General features: G+C 41.5%; 1 protein-coding gene across 2 annotated transcripts in view; it reads right to left on the minus strand.

Moving 5' to 3' along the window:
* Positions 1 to 19,990, minus strand: part of NR3C1 (nuclear receptor subfamily 3 group C member 1) — a 320,089-nt gene that overhangs the window by 298,884 nt on the left and 1,215 nt on the right. For both annotated transcript variants that reach the window (XM_081504719.1, XM_081504716.1), the window contains exon 2: positions 19,036 to 19,249. The gene's annotated coding sequence lies outside the window, so the exon portion shown is untranslated. The remainder of the gene's footprint in view (positions 1 to 19,035; positions 19,250 to 19,990) is intronic.

Consider the following 19,990-nt stretch of genomic DNA (forward strand, 5'->3'; position numbering starts at 1 on the left):
TTATGGAGCAGGAGTTATGAGCTTGGACTCTGGAGCCCTGGGCTTGAATTCCTGCTTTATCACTTTCCTACTGTGTGACTGCAGATCAGACACCTATCTTTCTGAGCCTTGGATTTCTAATCTGACATGGAGCCAATTACACTTTATTCTTCAAAGGGGTATTGTTAGGATTCAATGAAATATATAAACTACTTGGTGCCAGGCCTGACACATCAGTGAACACTGAATAAATGTTAAATATTCTCACTGTTAATAATTATTAACAAGCTGTTGAGTAGTTAAGTTTTTCCAAGCATTTTAATTTAATCTACCAAACATTCTTCTTTGAAGCAGCAATTCTTTCTCATTTTCTAGTGTATACCCTTCAGAGTCATGGGCCCAGCCCAGGTCCTCAAATGCAGAATGATGATATTTATTACCATCACCATTATCACTATCAACATCATCACCTCCACCATCATAACTGTCATCTTTATCATCACTACCACAACTGCTACCTTTATCACCATCATCTCTAGAGCTATTATTCACCACATATATTATGTCCCAGCTCCTATACTGATATTGGCACTTTTCACATCTACTGGGTTTATAGCCTCACAGCAACCCTACTAACTAGGAACTGTCTTATTCTTGTTTTAGGAATGAGGATGACTGGGTGCTAAGGCATTAAACACCTAGCTCAAGGTCACCACTACAGAACATCTGGACTAGATTCAGACCCAGGCCCATCTGACTCCTAAGCCTGAGCTGTCTTCTTTATGTCAGGCTCCTGAAAAATTTGGGAAATGGAAGTGATGGAAGCTACAGGTCATGCTTGGTGTTGCCTATCTTAATGTTCTGAGGTGTGTGTCCCTTGGCATTTTGGTATTAATACATTGCTATCATTTTGTCTTTTCCAGATGGCTGATGGCAGTTTATTTAAAACCAAGGACTGACAGTATGTTTATCAAATAGTTCTCTGAAAGGTTCCAGTTACGGTTTTGCCGCATCTCTGAAGTCTGGTGGTGGAGATTCAGTACAATGTTATCTGTGCCTGCCTAGGTATAGCACACAGCAAAACACCATTCTTTGAGAGGAGCCCCTATAGGGGCAGGATAGCCACATTCCAGGGAAGGTCAATACCAAACATAGCCTTTTGAATAGATGCTGACCACCTTCCAGTTCATGTCCTCCATTGTGATTAATCCCCCTGGACAAGGCATTGTATCATAGATCTAACAGGAAGTCCTCTGTCTTGCATGATTTCCAAAAGGTGAGTTTCTTGTCAGCCTGAATTGACAGACTCTGCCATGAGCTCATATGCTCCCTTCTCCCTTCTCCCTTCTCCCTCCCTTCTCACTCTCTGCCTCATCATCAAGATAAGCTAGTGAGGCCACAGTGGACTTGCAGTTGATCAGTCCACAGCAGCAGGGCAGCATCTGTGGCTCGGGTCCCATGCTGAGCACCAGAGAGACACTAAAGATACAGAATTCAGAACCTTCCCTACTGTTGAGAGAAGAGATGAGGTTGGATGTGTAAGCTGGGGCTGGCCTGGGGGTATGCACCTTATCAGGATGCTCTATGTGCAAGTCTGATTTTGCACTTTGAGGAGCTCCATGGAAGCGAAAAAACTTAATCAGCAGACACAGCATAGCCAAGAGAGCAGCTTATCAGACATCTTCTGCCACAAACTTGCTACGTCAGCTTGGACTGGCTGCTTCAGCTGGAGTCAGACTGTCTGGGCTTGATTCCCAGCTTTGCCACAGACTAGCTGTGTGACTTTGGCAGGCTGGTTAATTCCTCTGAGCCTTAGTTTTGTTTTCTGTACAAGAAGGATACTAGTCAATTTCACACAGAGTTGTTAAGAGAATTAAACAGGATAATGCATGTGAAGTGCTTAACATTGTACCTTGCATACAGTTAGAGCTGAAGGAGGGTTTAGTAAGAATAATAAAAATTAAAATGTGTAAATATTCTCATTAGTATGTTCCAGGGCTCTGTGCTAAGTTTTGTTCTCCTTTACAGATCCACTCCCTGGAGAAGGAAATGGCAACCCACTCCAGTATACTTGCCTGGGAAATCCCACAGACAGGAGCCTGGTGGGCTACAGTCCATGGGGTCACAAAGAGTCGGACATGACTTAGAGACTAAACCACCACCACTACAGCTCCATTCACTCTGAGGATTACCTCATCCTCTCTTGACTTTAAATGCTATCTCCAAATTTATACCTCAGGTCTCATCCCTCTCCTGAGCTTCATACTCATCCCACACACACACCAGTGAATGCATATGTGTATATGCATATATATCTGTGTTTATGTGTGTGTATACATGTATGTATATATATACCTTTCTTCTTTCATAGACCTTAATAGGCCTTTAACACTCTCTAAGTCCCTCACCTAATTCTTGTTTACACCCCTACTCCACCAAACCTCTCCCATCTCAGTAATATCAGCCCCACCTTTCTTGATACTCAAGCCAAAAATCTGGGAGTCACCCTTGATTTCTCTGGCTCACTTGTCTCCTATGTCAGTAAATCCCATGGACTCGATGTTCAGACCCAGATTCTGAGTACGTCGTCATTTCCACCACATCCACTCTGGTCCCAGCCATCATCCCACCTGCCCTGGATTATTGTAACAGTATCCTCCCTGCTCTTCTTGCCTTGGCCCTTGGCCTCCTGTCATCTACTCTCATACAGCTACTGAGGGGATATGATTAAGACCTGAATCAGGTCATGTCACTGCACTGCTCAGGACTTTCCAATGGCTTCCCATTACCCTGAGAATGAAACAAAGTTCCACGCAACCCACAGAGTTTCCTGGCCCTTGCTCACAGCTTCATCTCCCATCACCCTATCCCTTCTTGATGAACTCTACTTGAAGCATGCTTCCACTCAGGGCTCCATACTGCCTGCTCTTCCAGCCTGGAATGCCCTTGCCCCAGATATCCATATGGTTCATCCCTTACCCTCTTCTGCTCCCTGCTCAAATGGTGCTAATCAAAGAGGTCTTCCACATCTACCCCATAAAGGAGAAACCACATCCCTTGTCCTTCTTTACTCTCACTATTTATCTTATCTTATTTTTCTTCATAGCACATGTCCCCTTCAGACCTATCATATACTCTGTTGTTGTTATTTATTGCTTCTCTTTCCTAGTAGAATGTAAGCCCCATGAGCATAGAATTTTGTTTTGTTCACTGTTGAAGAGTATGTACACAATAGGTATACTCTATATCTTATTATGAAAGAAGAAAGGACCATTAGAAGCTTCTTTTATCCTGTCTCCAAAGAGCAGTGATTGGGTTAGGTACTCTCTAAACAACGCCTCCAGCTCAAACATTTCATCACTCTGTCAGGTCAGCAGAAGTCCAATCAATGGGTCTCAGCTCATATATTTTAGCAAAGTCATGTCACCCAGAAAACCAGAGTTCTTCATAACAAATTAAACCATTTACCAATATCCCCACACCTCACACCCAAGTTTCATGAACTGAATCGGATTACCCTTAAGAAGACAGTCTTGAGCAAATTTCAAACCTGCTCACTCTTAACCCCTGTCCAACCATTTCTTCTCTGACATCTGCTCCTCCTCCCTACTTTGTGCCTAAAGAGGCTGGCCTATGGGCCAATCCATCAGGGCTCCCTTGCCTTCTGGCTTGGCTGGTTAGGTTTGGTCCATGGAAGCCAGAGATAAGGGGAAGGAAGCAAGAAGACCTGGCATATTTTGTCCCTGCTCCTTATTGTCTCTTCACTGTCTTCTGGCCACACTCCTCTGTGGCCCCAGCAACTGCCAGGCAGCCCTCCCCAGCTCTACCTCCACTGGGCTTCCAGGACATCCCTTCTTTTAAGCTTCAGGGGTGAAAATGCCTTCTTCCTCTTGCTAGTCCCTGAAGTTTCAACATCCTTTTTAGCTCCATTTACCCTATAAATGATTCCTTTATTAAAGTCTCTTCAATGAAAGCCTATGAGTGGAATTCTGCATTCCGTCTGCCAGTACTTTGACAGCAATGAGTGGATGGTTTTCCTTTGTACTTTGAAAGGCATGTAAGTAGAGATACGTGATGCTTTCTGAGTAAACACTTGAGACAGTGTGTGTGTGTGTGTGTGTGTGTGTGTGTGTGTGTGTGTGTGTGTGTGTGTGTAGGCCATGTAGTGGTTTAGAACCAGACCTAGAGATCTTTCACAATCTGAGGAGCAATCCATGCATTCTTTCTACTTGATTCAACACCCAGACCTGTGAAATGGAGACTACTTGAAGAAATGTCTATGGACTGACACACTGTGGAAGTTCCACTAACACATACTCCAGGGTGGGGGTAGAAAAATCCAGCTGAGTATTAATTTTATATTGTTACTATTCAAAAGAAAAGCTTTAGTCATCCTTTTTACTGGATAAGTATGAAAAAATCACTCTGCATGCCTTTCTTGGGACAAGAGTTTTGAATTCCTTTCTTTATCTTTTTTCAGAACAGTTCTGCACATTCCTGAAGAAACAAGCATAAATCCAGAGAGCTGGGTGACAGGACAGTGGCAGAATGCCAGGAAACATATTATCATGTGTGTTAACCCTGTTTAAGAAAACAGATCATTTTAAACTTAAGCAGATTACTTAAAAAAACAAAGTGAAGCATTACCAAGGAGCCCTAACTGAGAGAATTTAAAATGAGACTATAATACAAACTAAAATAAGAAGAAGAGAAAAAGGCGAGGGGAACAGATTTATGGGGAGGAGTAAAAGATTTAAAAATTCAAGTTAATAATCATGTAAATAGAGATGTAGACATAGAGAACAGACAGGTGGACACAGTGTAGAAGGCGAAGGTGGGACAAATTGGGAGATTAGCACTGACGTATATACACCAACGTGTGTAAAATAGACAGGTAGCGGGAAGGTGCTGTATAGCACAGGGAACTCAGTTCGGTGCTCTGTGATGACCTAGAGGGGTTGGGGGAGGTTCAAGAGGGAAGGGATATATGTATACCTATAGCTGATTCATGTTGTACAGCAGAAGCTATCATAACATTGTAAAGCAATTACATTCCAATAAAAAAGAAAAAAGTAATCAAGTAAAATGATCTTTTCTTTTGCCTTCATACTTTTGCTAGAGATAGGAGTACCTCTGAAAACGCATATTTCAAAGCAAGATATTCCAGCTAATCTGAGCTATCCAGCCAACACCGCAATAAAGAATGAGTTAGATTTCCCCATCTGGTGAAAAGCGTTAAATTCACAAATACAGAGCTGTGGGTAAGAACGTTTTATAAACTGGAAGGTAGCAGTTGTCTACGCATGTTTATTTCACCTTTGCAGGCTGCTGAATATGCAGAGCCTTCAAAACAGAAAGGATCTGAGTTCACTAAATAATAAGCCCTTTAATGCCTGCTAGAGAAAGGACAAAGAGGAGAGGCTGAAAACTAGAATGAACACCTGATGAGGGGGAATAGTTCCTTCCTCCAGACTCTGTGATTCACCAGATACTACAGCACCAGTCAGAGCTCTTAGGTGGAGCTCAAAGCTGATCTGTGACTTGGGACATAGCCAGAACACACAGAGTTTCCCATTTCAATAGAGTCCTGAGAGTACCCTGCATTCCAAGATGAATCTATTGTCTCCATCTAGTTCTATAAGCAAGGCCATAAGAGAATCTTTCTGAACCTTCTGAACCTATTATTTATACTATTGCACACTGGGTCCTTCCTTGAATGAGGATTCACGTGATGTACCGCAGCTAGGACTCAGTGCTAAAAGTTTCCCCTTCCAGGCAAATTGGTAGTCCTCCTTTCCCCAGCAAACAAAAACTGACACATTATATTTATTCTTTATTTTCTCTTCTGAGTAATGTCACTCATCTTTTTTTGTCTCAATAGACATGATGAATCTCAGAGCAAATATAATAATATTCAATATATATATATTTTTAAATAGCAAGACAACTCTTCCAATGCAAAGCTATGCAGGTGTCCAAACATAAAATAGACATATGAGGTACTATTCTGAGGGGAGCAGAGATAGAAAAGCCCACAAATATGACCCCTTCTCATCTCCCTCATCCCTTGGTGGCCTCTCAGTCTCATCTAAGTATCCTCTCAGGGTAAAGAGGGTTTCTTAAACACAAGCCAGAAAGTACAAAATATGAAAGAAAAAATCCATACATCTGACTGTGTGAAATAAGTTTCTGCATTTTTTTTGGAAAAGCCACCCCAAATAAAATTATAGTAGCAAGCAATCAACAGGGAGAAGATATTTGCAATTCTTATAACAAGCAAATGTGTTTCTGGATTATATACTGAATTACAAATGAGCCAGAAGAAGATGAACCTACCAATTTTAAAAAATGGACAAAGTTATAAATAAGTAATTTCTAGAAGAAAGAAACTGACTGGCCAGTTAAGATATGGGAAGATGGTCAACCTTACAATTAATTAGGACATTATAATTAAAAGGCCACTACAGATAACAATATGGACTCTACTTAAAAATAGGACTACCATATGAGCCAGCAATCTCACTCTGGGGCATATACCAGAGAAAACTGTAGTTTGAAAAGATACATGCACCCCAATGTTCATTGCAGCACTATTTACGATAGCCAGGACATGAAAGCGACCTAAATGTTCTTCAACAGAGGAATGGATAAAAAAGGTGTGGTACATATACACAATGGAATACTACTCAACCATAAAAAGAACAAAATAATGCTATCTGTAGCAACATGGATGGACCTAGTGATTGTCATATTGAGTGAAATAAGTCAGACAAAGAAAGACAAGTATGGTATCGCTTATATGTGGAATCTAAAAAAAATAAAAGGGAGTACAAATGACCTTATATACAAAACAGAAGTAGAAGCATGCATGCAGAAAACAAATGCTTACTAGTGGGTAAAGAGGATAGGAATAAATTGGAAGATTGGGATTGACATATACACACTACTATATATAAAATAGATAACTAATAAGAACCTCCTGTATAGCACAGGGAACTCTACTCAATACTCTGTAGTGGCATGAATGGGAAAAGAATCTTTAAAAAGAGTGGGTATATATATACGTATAACTGGTTCACTTTCCTGTACACCTGAAACTTAAACTACACTGTAAATCAACTATACTCCAATAGAAACTTTTTAAGCGAAAAAAAAAATAGACATAATGATTCCAACAATAAGTGGAAAAATAGAAAACCTGGGGCGGGGGGGGGAAGACAGTTTCATATGTATCAGATAGGAAATGTTTTAAAAGTTTGACAATCATTATTGTTGGGGGCATTCTGATGTGCTGCTGGTGAGTGTACAAGTCAGGTGAGCCCCTTGGCAATGTCAAGAGAAGGTGCAGCTGCAGGGATGTGCACAGCCTACATGTGGTGAGTCCTCTCCTAGACAAAAGATATTTACATCTTACACAAAGTCCTCTCCTAGATATAAGTTATTTACATATTACACAAAGTCTCCACATGCATGCAACAATAATGCACAGGAGAGCTCATTAGAGTGGTTTTTGTAGTAGCTAAAATTTGGAAACTCATTCAGTGTCTATCAATATGTAAATAAACTAGTTGGTCCTTTCAATAGAATGTTATTCAGCAGTTAAACAATTTAGATCTATATATATCAACATAAACAGTGAAAACACAATATAGAATGGAAAAGGCACATGCAGGATAAAAGGTACAGTGCATTTCCATCTATGTAAGGCTAACACACTAACAATACATTACAATAATACATTACATACATTACAAAACACTATGTCACATGGGTAGATGCATATGTAGTACCAGTATAGAAACCTGGACAGAAAGGATATGCATTCTGCTTTCTGTTCCTAAACAGAAATGGTTTAGGTACAGTGGTTACCTCTTAGGCCCAAGAGGGGATGAGAGCTAGACAGGCACAGGAGGACTACAGCAAACCTGGGACATCTTTGTCATCATAAAAAGAACAGATTTCAGTCAAATATGGCAAGAGCATTTACATTAGTGAAATCTAGATGACAGGTAGATTGATAATTGTCATATTATTCTCTGTTCTATATCTCTTAATTTTTTATAACAAAAATAATATACTTCAATGAAAACTACTACAATTATGAAATTGAGTAACCCCAGCCATGATTTCTGGAAGAGACAGGAAAGACACAAAGTGCAAAGGGATTTCTTTCCCTTTTATGATCCAACCCTTGACCTTCTACCCTCATTGTAGAAGTCTTGCAATGTATATGCCCCAGTCTCCGTGTTTGAAATGAGATGACATACATAAAGGTCTTAGCATGGCGTGTGACACAAGGCAAGCATGTTAATTCCCATCCCACTTGAAAGCTTTTCCACAGCATTATATGGGGAATTTGAATAATAAATAGTGACTCAGTTGTCCTTCATGTTCCTAGTCATTGGCACTTCAATTTACTATCTCACAGTTCTACAGGTTAGAAGCCCAGTGCGCTTGGCCATGGGTCACATGAGGTAAGAATCAAGGTGTTTGTCTCCCTGGGGTCTAGGGGAGAAGGCACATTCAGGCTCATGCAGGCTGAGCTCAGCTGGTAGGGTTCAGCTCCACATGGTTCTAGGACCAAGTCCTGTTTCCTTGCTGGTTTTCTGGCCAGGGTTGTTCTAAGCTCTTGGAGGCTGCCTACATTCCTTGGCTCACTGCCTCTTCATTTTCAAAGCCAGCAACAGTGGGGTGAGTCCCTCTCATGCTTTGCGTCTCTCCTGCCTCTTCTTACTGACACTTCCTCCTCTAATTTTAATGGCCCATGTGATTACATTGGGCCCACAGAAAATCAAGGATAATTTTTCTACCTCAAGGTCTGTAACCTTAATAACATCTGCCAAGCCCCTTTTTGCCATGTAAAGTAACATATGCACAGCTTTGGGATTAGGATGTGGACATCTCTGGGGAGCCATTATGCTGCCCACCATACAACCTATTCAACTATTATGGGACCATCAACAACAACAATGATTAAAATAGTAAGGCAATGTTACAGATGACAAAATATAGGCCCAGTAAATCTTGGCTCCATGATAAAAAGTCATGGAGTCTGACTCTAGAGACCATGCTCTTAACCACTATGCCACTCAAAACTGCTTCATCTACTCATTCTGGAATTTGTACAGACAACAGATTGCTGTCTTAGCTCTGATTTTCATTATGCCTTGCTAATGTTTTTACAGTACTCTGATACAGAAATGAGGCCTCAGGATGGGGCCTGGAGAGATGGGGTTTGAAAGTCCTTTCCATATAAAGAGAAAATCTGAATTCTTTTATTCACAAGATAATGATAAAGTCATGGAATTAGGGTCTTCAATATGTCACTATACACATAGGATTGGACATGCTGCTGCTAAGTCGCTTCAGTTGTGTCAGGATTGGACATAGAATCAAATTTAAGAGTGTTAATCATAGAAAATGCTCACAATGTAAAAAGTGAAAACAGCTGATGATAGAATAGGAATAAATTACTATTTATTGAGCCCCTGGGAAATACCAAGCACTAAACTAGACACCTGGATACAAAGTGACTAAAACTCCCCACCCCCACCCCATCTTATAGAAGCTTACATTCTATGGGTTGCAGGGAGATTGACAATGAACAATAGGTACTGAAAATAATATATATATATTAATTATATCATATATATGTGTGTGTGTGTATATATATATATGTGGCATGTCAGAAGGTGATAAGTGCTTCGGAAAAAAATAGAACAAGATAAGGAAGACCAGGAGTGGTATGTAGGCAAGTTTCAGTTTTAAGGTCAGGTAGGATTCATCTAGAGAGTGCTATTTAAGCAAGGACTTACAGGAGGTGAAAGATCTGTCACACAGATATTAGGGGGAAGAATATTTCAGGCAAAAGGGATCTCCAGTGCAAAGACCCTAAGGTAGGAGCATGCCTGGGGTGCTTGAGGAAGAGCAAGAAGTCCAAGGTGTCTGCAGTATAATTAAGAAGAGGAACACAGTAGGAGAAGAGTCAACAAGTAAAGAGGCCAAATGATGTGGGATCATGGCTTTGACCCTGAGTAAGCCATTGGAGGATTGCCATCTGATTTGTTCCAAGTGGACTGGAGTGTCTGCTGTGTTGAGAGCAGACTATAGGGAGAAACCTGACCTGCCTCCTGAGAAATCTGTATGCAGGTCAAGAGGCAACAGTTAGAACTGGACATGGAACAACAGACTGGTTCCAAATTAGGAAAGGAGTACGTCAAGGCTATATATTGTCACCCTGCTTATTTAACTTATATGCACAATACATTACATGAAATGCTAGGATGGATGAAGCACAAGCTGGAATAAAGATTGCTGGGAGAAATATCAATAACTTCAGATGCGCAGATGACACCACCCTTATGGCAGAAAGTGAAGAAGAACTAAAGAACCTCTTGATGAAAGTGAAAGAGAAGAGTGAAAAAGCTGGCTTAAAACTCAACATTCAGAAAACTAAGATCATGGCATCTGGCCCCATCACTTCATGGCAAATAGATGGAGAAACAATGGAAACAGTGAGAGACTTTATTTTTTTGGGGCTCTGAAATTACTGCAGATTGTGACTGCAGCCATGAAATTAAAAGATGCTTGCTCCTTGGAAGAAAAGTTATGACCAATCTAGACAGCATATTAAAAATCAGAGACATTACTTTGCCAACAAATGCCCATCTAGTCAAAGCTATGGTTTTTCCAGTAGTCATGTACAGATGTGAGAGTTGGACTCTAAAGAAAGCTGACCGAAGAATTGATCTTTTGAACTGAGGTGTTGGAGAAGACTCTTTAGAGTCTCTTGGACTGCAAGGAGATCCAACCAGTCAATCCTAAAGGAAATCAGTCCTGAATATTTATTGGAAGGACTCATGCTGAAACTGAAGCTCCTATACTTTGGCCACCTGATGTGAAGAAATGATTCATTGGAAAAGACCATGATGCTGGGAAAGATTGAAGGTGGGAGGAGAAGGGGATGAAAGAGGATGAGATGGTTGGATGGCATCACTGACTCAATGGACATGAGTTTGAGTAAGCTCCAGGAGTTGACGATGGACAGGGAAGCCTGGTGTGCTGTGGTCCATGGGGTCGCAAAGAATCGGACACGACTGATCGACTGAACTGAACTGAACTGATAGGGCGAAAAGTAGAAGCAGGGTGGCTAGTAATCCTGGCAGGCCCAGACCAGGTAGTAATAACTGGAGAGTCTGAAGTCTGGTTCTCTTTTCAAGATAATATGCTGATGGACTGGTTAGAGTCTTCAGCAATGGTGGTGGGAAAGACTAAGTGTAGAATAGGTTTGGTAGGGATGGGAGTGAGTGGAAGGGAAAAACAGGAGTTCATCTTGGACATGCTGAGTTTCAAAATGCTTGTTAAGACATTCAAATTGAGTTGGTTGTTGGTTATAAGTCTGAGGCCCAAGAGAGAGGTCTGGACTGGAGATAGGATTCCTGGAGTTATCAACATAAGATTAAAGTAAAATGAGAGTTTTGGGGGTCCCTGGGGCACCTCAACTTTGTAGAGAAGAAGAGAAACAATCAAAGGAGACAGAACCTGAGAAGGTAGAAGAAAAACCAAGACAGAATGGTGTCCTATAAACCCATATCAAAGCCGAATACTGACCACTGGATTTAGTAATGTGGAGATCACTGGTGACCTGAAGAGAGCTGTTTTCAAGGGTTGCGGAAGCTGGGGGAACTAGGCTGGATTTGCCTTAAGATTCATGGGAGGGAATGAATTAGTCTCCATGTAAAGACAACTGTTTGGAGGAATTTTATCACCAAAGAGAAAATAGAGAAATGGAGTGTAGCCTTGGGGGAATTGGAGGCTATTAATATTATTATTAAAGATAAGAGGAACAATGGCACATTTGTTGGCTGGTGGGAATGATCCAATAAAGAAAGGGAGGGAAGAACTGTTGAAGTATTGTCTTTGATTGGCCAGAGGGGATTAGGTCAAGGGCACAGAAGAGGGAGATTGCCTTTAGATAGGACAGGAGAAGAGTGCTGTCCAGCAGTGGGGCTGAGGAAAATGAAGTCTTGAGTGACTTGTATTTTCTGGTCAAAGAGGGTTCTTCTCTCTCCATGCAGTCACCATGCCAGCAGCTGCAACGTTCAGTGTCTGGAGTCTAGAGTCTTTTAGTGACCTCAATATTCCTTTTGTTAGAACCAAGCTGCCTTAAGTCTTTCTACCTGTTCAGTTTTTTGTTTTTATTTTTCCAGGGAAAGTTCACTTAGCAGGATAGAATGTCAAAACTTACTGGGCAAAAGTAGCTATCTGACTCCCTTCTAGACCTACGACTAGATTATTTAAAAGACAGAATATACTTGTGCTTAATGCCCTACCAGCAAAGAAGGGGCACTAAAAGAGAGAGATGCAAAAGAGCAGAGAATAATTCAGGTTAATCACGTTTATTCAGGATTTTGCCATCTCTAAAGCCAAAATGATGTTATTTTGATCTCTGACTGCATATAAATTTTCTGTTTTACAGTTAAGCACTGCTTTATGGTTATGGTGTCTAAGTATCACAATCAAGCCCTGTTCAATCCATGTCCCTTTGAGTAGAAGAAATCCTGACCCGTGGTCAGAGATCATACTCCAGACTACATAGACAGATCTTTTACAAGTGCCTGATCCAAACAGGACTGAGAAGAAGCATATGCAGTTTGGCTTTAACTCATCACCTCTAAGTGAATAATCATAAGAAATGTGCATCCTAAAACAGTGGGCCAGAGTATCATGTCTACATGTGACAAATGACACACGGTCCTTCTAAATAAAGATTTTCTTTTACGAAACCCAATTACATCAAAGCCGTAGGCAGCTCCAGGTCTGTCCCACATTGCTCTACAGTCAAAAGGTATTGAAGACATGGACGGGTGCCTTTGCCTATAGTGCACAGAGAAAACACATCATTCTCTAACTGACCCTCTCAATGAGGTTCCTTCACTTGATCAAATAGTCAAACATTTATGTTCTTTCTTTCCAAATTACGTTCTTCAGAAAAGAAGTGGCAAGGTGGACAGTGGACTTGCCTTCCCCTAATGGTAGACCTTTAGGCAATAGGAGGCAAGTTTATGGAAGAGGAGGGTAAACATCAGGATATTAACAGGAAAGAAAACAGAAAGGGGCATTTGGGCAGTAAGAGAGAACAAGAGCAAATTCAGTTCCCACTTGTCATGTGCAACAAAGAGAAATAACCCACAGTTCCTGCTCTGAATATCTGATGGGTTAGAACAGGTTCTCAACACCTTCAGTCAGTTCAGTTCAGTCGTTCGGTTGTGTCCAACTCTTTGAGACCCCATGGACTGCAGCACACCAGGCTTCCCTGTCCATCACCAACTCCCAGAGCTTGCTCAACATCTTGAGTAATATCTAATAAATAGTGTAGGGTTGGCAGAAAAGCCCAATTGAGTCATGGGGAAACCTGAAGATCTTTTCAGCTAAGCCTATATTTCACATGCCTCACCCACTCAAGTTATCAGTAAGGGTACTTCTGGACTATGATAAGATACTTTGCAAAAGATGTATAGTTCTGAGCTCAGAATTTACACATTTCCCCTTTTCTTCACTGCCCTCTGTGAGGACGTCGCTGCCAGCCCTCCCGTCCTCAAACTCTCACTTCCCCCAGAGCATAATACACTCATGGAGTTAGGTTGATATTGACCCAACCCCAGCTCTAGGACTTCAGCAAATCTGTTATCATTTTGTTTGGTATAGGAAAAGGAATGCGACCTCTCTTTTCCTGGAGAGGAAACCAGGACTGTGGCATAATGGTTGGGGTGGAAGTGTTGGGGGAGGAAGACAAATTCTTCCTTGACATGTGGTACACAGTGTGGATGTGGGACCTAGACCTGCTAATGTCATTTTGCTACCATGAGTGACATAAGCTTGAGTTGAAGCCAGTAGAGCAAGAGCACTGCAGCCCAACGAGCTAGCGTCAGACACAAATATGCCAAAAGTTCATATAACATACATATATGTGTGTGTGTACACATACATATTTATATATATTAGTTACAGAAGCTAATACATTCCTTTTACTGTCATTTAACCCAGTGTCAACTGGGTGTTGGGAACTTGCCACCAAAAGCACTGATACACATAACAAGTCTCTCAACACTGTGGCCAAGAACCTCCAGTGTAGAGTAAGTTCAACTACAGTACTAGTTTGACAAAGAAAACAATTATGTGCTCATAATAGCAACTATTATTATAATATTATATAGGTTATATCATGTCATACATAAGCATACACTAAATGCCAAAGAATTGACGCTTTTGAACTGTGGTGTTGGAGAAGACTCTTGAGAATCCTTTGGACTACAAGGAGATCAAACCAGTGAATCCTAAAGGAAATCAGTCCTGAGTATTCATTGGAAGGATTGATGCTGAAGCTGAAACTCCAATACTTTGGCCAACTGATGCAAACAAATGACTCATTGGAAAAGACCCTGATGCTGGGAAAGATTGAAGGCAGGAGGAGAAGGGGACGACAGAGAATGAGATGGTTGGATGTCATCACCGACTCAATGGATACGAATTTAAGCAAGCTCCAGGAGTTGCTAACGGACAGGGAAGCCTGGCATGCTGCAGTCCATGGGGTTGCAAAGAGTCGGACATGACTGAGCAACTAAACTGAACTGAAGCCCCCTACATACGAACCTTCTAGTTGCAAACTTTCAAAGATGCAAATGTGGGACTTCCTGGTGGCACAATGTTTAAGAATCTGCCTGCCAATTCAGGGGACACAGTTTCAGTTCCTGGTCTGGGAGGATTTCATGTGCCATGGATCAGCTGAGCCTATGCACTACAACTACTGAGCCCAAGCTCTCGAGCCCGGGAGCCACAATTACTGAGCCTGTGTGCTGCAAATACTGAAGCTCAAATGCCCTAGATTTGCACACCACAACTACTAAGCCCACAGCTTATGTGGCGCAACTACTGAAGCCTGCACACCTAGAGCCTGTGCCCTGCAACAAGAGAAGCCACTGCAATGATAAGCCCATGCATCACAATGAAGAATAGCCCCTGCTCACTGCAATGAGAGAAGCCTACGTACAACAACAAAGACCCAGGGCAACCAAAAATAAGAATAACAAATAAATAAATAATATTTTAAAAAACAATATTATAAAAAAATGCAAACATGTTTGCATGTCCAACCATGTAAGCTCAGGTGTTTGTAAGATAATTGTATTGTAAGTCTAAGGATGCTTTCTTTATTTTTTGTGTTTGATTTTTTATGTATTATTTGTGTGAAAAGTATTATAAACCGACTACAGTACAAGGGGCTTCCCTGGTGGCTCAGACAGTAAAGAATTTGCCTGTGGTGCGGAAGACCCAGGTTTGATCCCTGGGTTGGGAAGAACCCTTGGAGAAGGGAATGGCTACCCACTGTAGTATTCTTGCCTGGAGAATCCATGGACAGAGGATCCTGGTAGGCTATGGTCCATGGGGTCGCCAAGAGTCAGACACGACTGAGAGACTAACACTGTCACTGTCACAGTACAGTAATATATAGTTGATGGTGTTAGTTGGGTACCTAGGCTAACTTTGTTGGACTTACAAACAAATTGGATTTACAAACGCACTCTTGGAATGGAACTTGTTCGTATGTAGGGACTTAATGTATTATATACAGATATGTAAAATCCAAAAGCAAATGACAGCATTTAGAAAGATGTCTTGGGATCGAGTTGGTGATAGCAGTGGTGACATAAGACAGAGAATGAACATGAAAACTCCAGACGAGGTAATACTTAATAATTGTTCATCGGCTCTAAAATATATAGAGTTACCAGAGAGGTCTTCCCATCATAAAGCTATAAATAGCAACAGGAGAGGTATTGCTAGAAGAGAGAAAGTCCCCATAGATAAGAGATTGTAGGTCTAGACACCCCAGGAAATACTAAAACATCTCTGGTGCTAAGTCACTTCAGTCGTGTCCAACTCTTTGTGACCCTAAGACTGTAGCCCGCCAGGCTCCTGTGTCCATAGAATTCTCCAGGCAAGAATACCAGAGTGGGTTGCCATTTCCTCTTCTAGGGGATCTCCCCGACCCAGGGATCGAATCCAAGTCTCTTATATCTCATGCATTGGCAAGTGGGTTCTTTACCACTAGTGCCACTTGAGAGGCCAAACATCTCTGGACTAACCAGCAAGGCTAATGCTCAGTGTGGCTGACATACTACAACCATATCGGAGGCCCTGGGGTATTAATGCCACTAGTGCGTAGAGTAAACATTTGGTCATTAACAGAAAAACAAGTGTCTCAAACACACATGCAGCTAGTTTGCATGACTATAGTGTGTTTAAACTAGTATGTTAGAGGGTCATCCAGAGAACACAGTACCTGAAGATCCATCAACTTAGTTGATTCAATAAGACATGCCACCTTTATTTAGTTGCATCCTTTAACAATGTTCACATCCTTTAAAAAAAATCTTTTTCTCTCCCTCTATCTCAGTTCTCCTTTTATTTTTCCATTCCTCTTCCTTGTGTGTGGATGCTTGCCTTTATAGGTAGAGCTTCTCCTCGATACTTGAGGTCATTTTACTCTGGGGCCTCAGGATTGTGCAAGCTCAGCCTGCGTGGCTCTAGGCAGTTTCTTGAACTTGACTGCATTCAGGAAATTTTTAATATTTCCTGGAAATTGCTTGAGTCAGCTCAGAAATCAATGATAAGACATATCCTGTAAGCCTGTGTACAACATGTGGGCAGAGTAAAGATAAAGCAATTTTCCAGCTGTTAAAATCATGAGCAGAGGAGTCCCTTCAGCGAGTTCCCTTGTGTAGGATAGAAAGTTAAGGCAGGATGGAGTGGGCAGGATGCTTGCATGATGCCTGGAAAATGAAGTGGGAGAGAAGACCATGTGGTTGTGGGAAGGCCCCTGAGCGCTGAGAGGACAGCTCCCAGGAAAGAGGTTAGGTCTACAGTCAGACCAGAAAGTCCCCCAATTTTCATTTTTCCAAACACATCTTTGTTAGCATATATGCTATGAGAAAAGAAGAGCACACAGTGTGCTTGGAAAACTCAAAAGAATAAAATGTTTGAGCTTTTCTGTCTTACAAATCTGATATTCTACCTTGCAGTTCTAAGAGTGGAGATGGACGGTGTTACTTAGTTCAGATAGTGAAGTGAAGTCGCTCAGTCGTGTCCGACTCTTTGCGACCCCATGGACTGTAGCCTACCAGGCTCCTCCGCCCATGGGATTCTCCAGGCAAGAATACTGGAGTGGGTTGCCATTTCCTTCTCCAGGGGATCTTCCCAACCCAGGGATCGAACCCGGGTCTCCCGCATTGGAGGCAGATGCTTTAACCTCTGAGCAGTGGCTTAGTAATGTTTTAGAAATAAAAGACATTTTCTGGTTCCAAGTGCTCAGATATCTTGGGTACAGGAGAAATCTAGAAATCTTGTCCCTCCACTTCACACAGAGCTTTACTAAGTCTCCCTAGGTTTGAGGACCCTCAGGGGATCAGCTACTTTCTTTTTCCCCTCCTTCTCTCCTTCCTCCCGCCCTCTTTTCTGCCATTTATTCAAACAGTTCAGGGACCACTTATCACTATCAGACACTATGATAGGTGCTGGGAATAAAAGGATGACTAGACATGGTTTCTGTCCCAAAGGACAGCATTCTCTAGTTGAAGAGCCAAAATATGACTAGATAAGTTATAATATAGAAAGATGATTGTTATGGAGAACACGGAACAGTGGGAGTCCGAGCCTGCTGTGGGGTGCATTTCTAGCTAAGGTAGGGTAGGGGGTGGCTCATCGAATACCTCCACAGAACCAGGCATCCAAGAGATCATCAGCTACCAGGAAGTTCTGATACCAAGAATAATATTTTAGCTGGCAGAGAAATACCCTCAGGCAGAGGTTTGAGGAGTTGGTGTTACAAAATTGCCGTATTTCCTCTTATAGACTGTTGATTGGAAAGGAAACTGGCACTGTTTTTTAATTTGCCTTTTTTTTTTTGAGGAGAGAAATAATCTGGCAGTTTTTCTATCAAAATAAGAATGGGCATAAAAATATACATCTTTGACCCTGCAATTCTATTTCTAAGAAATATGCTCTCAGATACATTCTGAAGAATGTATGAGGATAAATGTATAAGTAAGCTCACTAAAACATTGTTTGTAATAGTGAAGCTTATAAAAGACCTAACTAATTATAGAGGAATGGTTAAATAAATTATTAAATACTATGCAGCACTTTAAAAGAATAATACAGAGATCTAAGTGGAAAGAACTTGTTCAGTACAAAAAGCATGATGCAGAATACTTTATAGAGTCTAATACCAATAATGATTTTTAAAAACTCTCCACACATACACACGCATTCTATTTTTCTATATATCTGTCTAGAAAGAAGCATAGAAAGATGTTCACAAGTTAATAGCAGCTATTTCTAGGGAAGGGAATAAGGCTGAAAGTAGGGAAGAGGATGGGTGGAATGGATATTAATTTTTCCTTTACCTATTGCTATGTCATTTGAATTATTTTTTATACTGAGCATGCATCTGTAATCTGTGTATTACTCTTACTATAACATAAAAATGACATTTCAAATTCCAACGGCTTCAAAAATACCACTTTGGGCATGAGGCAGGAACAGAACCTCTAGTGAAGTGGTGAATGGTTGGCAAATTTCAGCTGCAGAGAAGTGGCCTCTGACATTCTGCACATTCCCCAAAGGGAGAAGGCCTCAGACTTGCTCTTTCACAGTCAAACCTAGGACTCTAGGGAGTCAGCAAAGCTTATATGAATGTGTGAAAACTCTGAGCTGAGCTTCTGGTTCGGTCCATGTGATGCCATAGGGACAATCAGAAAAGTGGAAAGTTCAGTCAATTGAACTAGCTGCTTCAACTAGAAAACTGGGCCCATCCCTCCCCGATATGGCTCACTGACAGCATCAGTCAAACCAGTTATACTTGTTGGCATGCAGACAATAAGCCCAGTTATTAGACAGAAATGTTCCCTTTCCCACCAATAGCTGCCCCTTCTTGCACAGACAGAACCAAAACCATGCATGGCACTCTCTGGCTATTAACTTAAGTTGTCGGCTTACCTTTTGTTCAAAAAATTTTTGAAGCTGCTTCTTGGCAGGAGTGTGGAGGGGGCCCAAGGACTTCTCAGCATGAGATGAAAGCAATCCAACTTGCAGGCAGGCAAGGAAGTACGGAGGAAGAGTTAGCCAGATCTATATCTGCACCCTGTCTGCTCTTGCAGGCTCTGTGACTGTGGGCAAGTTCCTCCACCTCTCTGGGCCTTTCTGTCCTCATCTGCAGAAGAGGAGCATATTTTGCCATTCAGTTGCTTGCTGTAAGAACTAAATACACCTTAGCAATATGCCAGCCACGTCATCCCTGTGTTATTATAAGTATACTGAAGAAAAACATTTGTGTTTGTTATTAAAGCATAATATCCTTGAAATTATCATCTGGTCTACAGCTTTCATTCTCATTTGCCCTTCTCAGTTCAGCAAAGGCCTTCTTTCTGGCTAGAGAAATGTCTTGGATTTCAGGTTCAAGGCAGTTTGGTTTTTGGGTGGGGTGGGCTCAGTATAGTCTGGGGCATCCTAGTTGGAGTCTGTTTCCTGCAGCTTGCCCATGTCTTCAAAATATCTGGTAAATACCAAAAGCAAATTTCACTGAGCTGGTAATTCCAGGGGAAACAGAATTTCAGACTGTTTACCAAGAAGACTCTCAGGTAGGCACTAAACTATTTGGTCTGATTTTTACCACTGGGGACAAGTTTCCTTTTGAGTTCTCCCAATTCTCCTGCTGCAGAAGCAAGAATCCTTTTCGGGTTAGAGCTCTGGCAGTTCTGTGGGCTTTGCACATTTCTTGGTCCTCTCCAGAAGGCTGGAGTAACAGGGGTAGTATAAAAAGTATATTCAGTTTTCTGTGTCTGGAAGCAGACCAACCCGAAGCATGGGGAACAGCAGACTGTATTAAAAGACCAGCTGAGAACACCACCTTTATACAGACAGAGGGAGAAAGGAACAATTTATGAATGTGGCT

The sequence above is a fragment of the Giraffa tippelskirchi genome, chromosome 6 (assembly GCF_054371585.1).
Source record: "Giraffa tippelskirchi isolate mGirTip1 chromosome 6, T2T-mGirTip1v1.2.pri, whole genome shotgun sequence".
Classification (NCBI taxonomy): Eukaryota; Metazoa; Chordata; class Mammalia; order Artiodactyla; family Giraffidae; genus Giraffa; species Giraffa tippelskirchi.